Raw genomic sequence first — 7250 nt, 5'->3', positions numbered from 1 at the left:
ATGATAGTGTGATTAATTCCTAACAGCTTAATGTACAATATCCTGCTTGCAAAACAAAATTTGGCATCAACATTATTCATGCCTGTTCTCCCGTCATTTTAAAAGTGAATGTTAAGCTTTGCCTATGTGCGCAGGTTTTCAAACGGGAGACAGATGAACGCTCGGACAGACTTTACTGTTCGTGATATAATGTATTGTCACGTGGCAATTCCTGGTAGATATAATGGCTCATCATCGATAATATTTACAAATACACCGACTATTATCGTGTAATATCTATTAGGCATGTTGTATTATATTTTGATGACATCTAATAGTTATGACGGGTTATCTTCCTGTAAGATTTGATAGGCTTAATGGGTTCTGATAATGTTTGGAAGATATCATGCCATATTTTCTGGTAACGTTTAAAAGTTTACTGTTTATTCAATTGTAATGTTAACGTTTTTTAAAGTTGGGTCTGGGTTTATTTTAAGGTGTGTAGTTGATTTTACCATTTTATTTGTAACTTTTGTAGAGTTACCAAGCCCTTGTTGACAAGGCAGGAGTACTGAGGTACAAGTATAAACCTATTGAGTACCTGGTAGATAAAGACCTCGACTTCGTCGACTACTCCAAGCTAAAGGATTATCAGGTGAGCTGACGTTGTTGAATAGTTGAAAAATACTGTTAATTATTGTATAAATATGTTAAAGAATAATTAATTCGACAAAATATCATAACATTATTCACATACCTAAATTAACATAGGTTACTTTATGAGGAAGGAAAATGGAATCAAAATTCCAGATATAGTATTGTTAATGGTTAATCTAATTGTTGAACATTTGATCAACGTTGTGTGTTGTTTAAAAGTTACGGCGTAAATGAGGAAAGGTGACATAGCGTTAGAAACTAATAGGCCTAGACTTTGTTATAAAAATCACGCTTTGGTGTCTTTATAAAACTGCGAATCGCCTTTGATAATCGTCAAATGTTCCTCGTGATAAAGTTGACTGTTATTAATAATTCAAAAAATTTTACACATTTAAGTAACAACAACACGCACACACGACACCTTTGACTTATCTACTGGTGCATATTCTGGTTCAAAGTATCTATATCAGAGCCCTAGAAACTGTATGAGTACTGAAACTGCTTGTAATTGGCCAGTTTTGTGAATTTTTTTTCCTTCTTTTAAACTAATGCCGTCGAAAATATCTAACAGCTTATGAAACAACACATTCAAATGTTAAAAGCAAGAACAGTAAATTTAATTTGCTATACATATTAACGATTGAGTTTTAGTTGTGATTTACCTAAGTAGCTTGCTTTAAACAGAAGCCAATAATAATTACTTTAAGACGTTTAAACAATTAGGAGGAAAAGAAATTTTAGTAGTAAAAAAAATAAAAATTTTGTAAATTGGAAGATTAAAGCGATTCCTTTAGGTAGTTAAAGTACATTATTGGTTTATAACGTAATAACCAAGTGTTATTGGTATATCAACATTCTGGTCTTTTGTTTGAAATTCCCATCATGATTTTATCATTTAAAAAATAAACCCAAAAATCATTTAAACACATTAGCCAACGAAAAAAACGTGCAGTTCAAAATGTCTGAAAGAATTAAGTGCTGATCTGTATCCGGGTGCGGAATACGGATCTGCTGAGCCCGGGTTCGAATCCATGCGATATCATAAAATATTTCCTGCACTTTAAGCTGGGGGTTTGTTATAAGAGTGACAGTTAATCACTTAGCTTAGATGGTGTGTGGTATGGTGTTGTTGAGTGGCTGCTTTGATCAGTTGTTCAAAATTAGAGACAGCCACAAATAGCCTTAGTAGCTTTGCCATAAATATAAAAATATAAATACAAAGAATTTTTCGTGGCCATGGAAAACTAAGAACATAGATTGGCTTGGAACCACAGTTAGTAAGCATGTATCCAACGTAATGAAAATAAAAACTAATTTGTATAAAGATTGCTGCTAGAGATACACAAACAGCGGAGAAGTTATTTGATACAATCCAAAGGAAACACACAAAAAATAGTGACAATTTGTGTATCTGGCTGTGCCTAACGATAAAACTTCTTCATGAGGCTCTGTTTGTTTAAGTAAATATAACTCACCAGTCTAATTCTCTAAAAATCCAGCTTTCTAGTTGACGTTAAGCAGACGCACGTTTTGATTAGCTGACCTAAATATGCAATAGACCACCTTTACAAATCTGTGTTGGATACTGTATAGGTTCAATTTATATGAATAACGTAGGTAAAAATTTTAATCGACGCATGCCTTCATTTCAGTTTTTCATGAATGCGTGTTGCAGCGCCGCTCTCGTGGATATTAAAACATCTTTTTTTATATATTTAGATACTTAATAGTAATAATAAAACAGTAGCCCTTTTATAAGTTACCCTTTAGCACGCGTCTTTTAACCAAAATTCATAGAACTCTTTGTAATAAACAGGTATTGCACGGGCTAATCTTATTAAAATAAAAATTTGATATCCAAAATGACGATCGATAAAACCTTATAGCCAGTAAAAAACTTGTTTTTGGCCGTCGTTATGAGCATGTGCGCGCGTATCTAAAACTTTTTTTCCTGGCACCTTTTAGGTTGTGGTGCTTGCTTAGATATTTCTCTCTAGTGCTTGTTTAGTTCCTTAAAGTGCTCTTCTAATTGTTTTTTGAAATAAGTGCTGCTGCTTTGGTTCTTATCGTTTTCATAAGAGTTTCTATCCGTGGTTTTTAGTTACAGTTAATTTTCTTCGATGTTCATGGTGCTGATAGGTTTTCAGTTTATTTTTAACGACTCATGCATGTCTAATTAAGTGATAGTGGTTGATTTCTATTAGATAAAATGTGAACTTACAAACAAACGTGATGTCAGCGCGGATGCCAAACGACCTTCACAGGGTCTTTGTATTTTCGTATTTTATCATGCTGTAGTTGCACTTTGTAATTCATGCTCCTTTCACATAGTGTTTTCTGATCATGAATTTGTGACACTTTTACTAATACAACGTAGTAATACTTCTTAACGAGAAGTTTGTCAACTTAGTATGTAGAATGTGTCTTTGTCTGGCTCATGAAATCTGTGCCTCTTTAGCTTTTCCATTGTAGGGCTCTTCCATATGGTGCATATTTGGTTTTCACCAGGTTGTGCTTATCTAGCTCCCATTAAGTGTTTTTTTTTCTCTTTGGTTCTCACCAAATGGTACTTAACTGATTCCTACTATGTGTTATTTTCGAGTCCTACTAGATTTTATTTTGTTTCTCACTAGTTGGTGTTTGTATAGTTTTCACTAGTTGATGCTGTTATGGTATTATCGTTAGACAAAAATAATGCGTATTACTATTGTTATTTAAGTTCAAACTTCATAATTTTGTGCTTTGTGAACATTTTTGACTTCTGTAAACATTCACTTTATTGAAGGAAGGTTTTGTTCTCTTTGGAACACTCAGTATCAAAGACTCACCTGTCTTGTTGTGGTTTTCTGATTCCCTTGATCCAATTTTTCCCAGTACACTTGATTTTTTTATTAGGCTGTATTTTTCTGGCTGTACAATTTATTTCGTTCGATGATATATGTGTGTATGTCTAATTTCTTTAAATTGTTGCCCGGCTTATTCTCTCTAGCTATTACTCGTGTTGAGTAGTGTCTATTTGTTTTCCATCCAAAATGTTTCCGTTAATGGTGTTGTCTCGTTCTTATTAGCTGTTGTTGTCCGACTTGTAATAGGCTTAGGGGCTGTTTAGATCATACTAGATGGTAATTGTTTAGTTTTTTCTAGGTGATATTCATCATATTCTTTCTAGATGTCGTTATCTTGACTTTCTTGCGTGATTTTATTATTTACTTTCGTAGATTGAGAAAGTGTGACGTTTTTTTTTTTAGTGAAAATGTTTTACATAGAATTCATTCTGGTGTTTAAGAAACATCTGACATACAATCACACATTTTAGAGATGAAAGCTCATTGAATTTTGGTTAATTAGGAAAAGTTGTAGCATAAGAAGAAGAAGCCTTAGCTTTTGCCCGGAAACTTGTGTTTGTGGACTGTTTCAGAAAAAAAGTCAATGTATAATGTTAATGTAATAATTATTAATGGTATCAAGATGGTTCAAATGCAGTGTGTTTGACATTAACAAAGTAGACATGATTCAAAAAATGTACAGTAATCTGTTACAAGAGAGAAATCGTTAGCTATATGGGGATGCTATTTTCTCTACAAAAGGTAGGCACATACATAACAATGGGCAGAGCTGGGCAGGTGGAAACACCTGGTGATAAGAGAAAACTGCTGTAAGGCTCTGCTTGGCAGAATTGGGTCATGCGCATGGTGACTAATATATCATGGAACCCCACCTTCCATTATTGTTGTAGAAGGTTGGGGTAACCTATGCATGAGTTAGTCCACCGGAGGGCGGATCTGATGGACGTTGTAAATGAATTGCTTTCGCGTGTAGAAAATATTTGACCTTGGTTGTGAATTGTCTACTTGATTTGTTTATTTTTTTTTTGCCAGTGCTATTGTGTTAAATTTTAAAATTACTCCAAAGCTTCATTCGATTGGAGGAATGGTTATTCTACTTTGATACTGTTTGGTTGATTTAAAACGTTTCATCGTAGCTTCAAACTTGGCGCCACAGCGACACTCGGCTTTGTATTTTAAGAATCTTTTCGATCCTATTTACCTGTCGCTCTGTGTAATGTTGCTAATACTCCTAAGTACTGAGAAAAAAAGTTTACGCTTAAAACTTTATTTTGATGCACGAAAATAATAGTGCGAAATGCTAGACGTCGATACTCTTTTACAGTAACGACGTTTTCTGCCAATTCAACTTGTGATAAAGAATCTAAAGTTGTTTTTAATGTATCTTTTAACCGGCTACTTCTGTTATCCGAGGTCTTTAACCAGAAGTTTGGAGCTTTTGCTTGACCTTGATACTCGTCTAGTAGTGACATTGAACTACGCACGTTTTTGCTGATCCAGCATGTGACAGATGGGGGGGGGGGGGGAGAGTCTATGAAGTTGAACTTTTATCTGCGCTCTTTTTATGCGTTCAAAGACGATTTCTTCCATATCAGCCAAGGTCTGTGACCAGACGTTTGACGATCAGTTACTTTCAGCCGTTCTAGTACCTCACTGCTATTACTGAATTTGCTTCTCCTGTCTGGATTAAGCGAGACATGGGGGTGAGAGGGGGTCATGAAATCCTTTATACATTTGCTTTGATCAAATTCTTTTGCAATGGAAGTGTGTATGAACGTCAAGTAGAATGAATATCTGTTATAGTAATGTGTTTGATGTCAAAATCAATTACGAAGATCTGGCTACGATTATCGAGTAAAATACAGACACATTAAACCTAACATGTTGGTTTCAGAATCAGTTATAGTAAAATACAGTTCTGGTATACTCAACTTATTGGTTGTAGAATCAGCTATAATATCGAGTAAAATACAGATCGGGTATGCTCGACTTATTGGTTGTAGAGTCAGCTATAATATCGAGTAAAATACAGATCGGGTATGCTCGACTTATTGGTTGTAGAGTCAGCTATAATATCGAGTAAATACAGTTCGGGTATGCTTGACGTAATGGTTGTAGAATCAGTTACTAAGGGTTGATTACGAACATGTTGGTTCCAGAATCAGTTATAGTAAAATACAGTTCTGGTATACTCAACTTATTGGTTGTAGAATCAGCTATAATATCGAGTAAAATACAGATCGGGTATGCTCGACTTATTGGTTGTAGAGTCAGCTATAATATCGAGTAAATACAGTTCGGGTATGCTTGACGTAATGGTTGTAGAATCAGTTACTAAGGGTTGATTACGAACAATACGTTAAATACATATCGGTTATATTTAACGCATTTCTCCAAAAAAAGAAAAGAAAAAGAAAGAAAGAAACATGAAAATTGCTTTACTCTGTCTTAAAATTATTTCACTGTACTGCATTTGTTATTTTGACATCCCTGTGAAAACAAACACTGTGTACAAGATCTGTAAAGAGTAGCATGCTTCTCTTTCACGTGCTGTCCGGTGTAGAAGTTCAGTGCAGAACTGACAGCGTCAAGGATTTAAGTCATCATATACATGTCCTATCGGTTACTGGTGAATTTCATGGGGTTTTGGGACTGTCATGGAAATAAAGCAAAAAGCAACTGAAAAGGGACGTTGTTAAACGGAAGAAGAAAATGGTTAATTTTGTTTAGTTAGTACGATTTGGAAATAAACTGGGTCCCCCGATAGGAAAGCGATAAGTCTACGGACTTACAACGCTAAAATCGTGGTTCGATTCGCGGTGGACACAGCAGATAGCCTAATGTGGTTTTGCTCTAAAACAAACAATCGGTACACCATCAGAAGTTGATGGGAAAGTATTCACTGTATTAAGCATTAGAGTAAAATTTTAAAAACAGAATAAAATGTCTTGAAATAAAGAAAAGTGGGATTTATGTTTCAATCAAACTAGTTTTACTTTGGTAATTTTTACAGTAAAATATTAGATAAATTATTTTCTATGAAACATCTTCTGTGTGTGCGTGCGTATATTTTAAACTTCTTTCCCACAGTGTCACGAAAAATGCTACTGAAAAATGTTTGTTTGTTTGTTTTGTAATTAAGCACAAAGCTACACAATGGGCTATCTGTGCTCTGCCCACCACGGGTATCGAAACCCGGATTCCAGCGTTGTAAGTCCGCAGACATACCGTTGTGCCACTGGGGGGCCTGAAAAATGTGCCTTTTACGACGTTCAATGTGGTTAAATTGTTAGGCTAAGTGAAGAAATATATCATCGCTATCTCTACATCATACTTAATTTCTGCAAAAAAAAAAGTAAAAATTATTACTTGTTTCCTCCTTTCAAAAAAAACAATTTCATTGAAGTAGGGTGATAAGTTAACATTTGTTATATTCTTATAATTCAGTGGTAATATATATTGTTAATATCATATTAGTTTTATCAGTTTCTTCATTGCACTTGTGGAATGGCCTCAGATATCGATATACCATACAATTGGCTACAATAGATTATTAATCTTCACTGATCATAATCTTGACTTCTTGGGACTTAACTTGCACTTGTAGAATAGCCTCAAATATTGATATACCATACAATTGGCTACAATAGATTATTAATCACCATTGATCATAATCTTGACTTCTTGGAACTTAACTTGCACTTGTAGAATGGCCTCAAATATTGATATACCATACAATTGGCTACAATAGAATATTAATCACCACTG

General features: G+C 34.5%; 1 protein-coding gene across 1 annotated transcript in view; it reads left to right on the top strand.

Annotated features, from left to right (window-relative positions):
- The first annotated feature begins 523 nt into the window (after positions 1 to 523).
- The window catches only part of LOC106463117 (lysine-specific demethylase 3A-like), a 91615-nt gene continuing 84888 nt past the window's right edge, over positions 524 to 7250 (top strand). Inside the window, exon 1 of the mRNA XM_022390534.1 lies at positions 524 to 634. The gene's annotated coding sequence lies outside the window, so the exon portion shown is untranslated. The remainder of the gene's footprint in view (positions 635 to 7250) is intronic.

This window comes from Limulus polyphemus, unplaced genomic scaffold, assembly GCF_000517525.1.
Source record: "Limulus polyphemus unplaced genomic scaffold, Limulus_polyphemus-2.1.2 Scaffold1328, whole genome shotgun sequence".
Classification (NCBI taxonomy): domain Eukaryota; kingdom Metazoa; phylum Arthropoda; class Merostomata; order Xiphosura; family Limulidae; genus Limulus; species Limulus polyphemus.
Note: the sequence above shows the minus strand (reverse complement) of the source record. Positions and strands in the feature narration are given on the sequence as shown.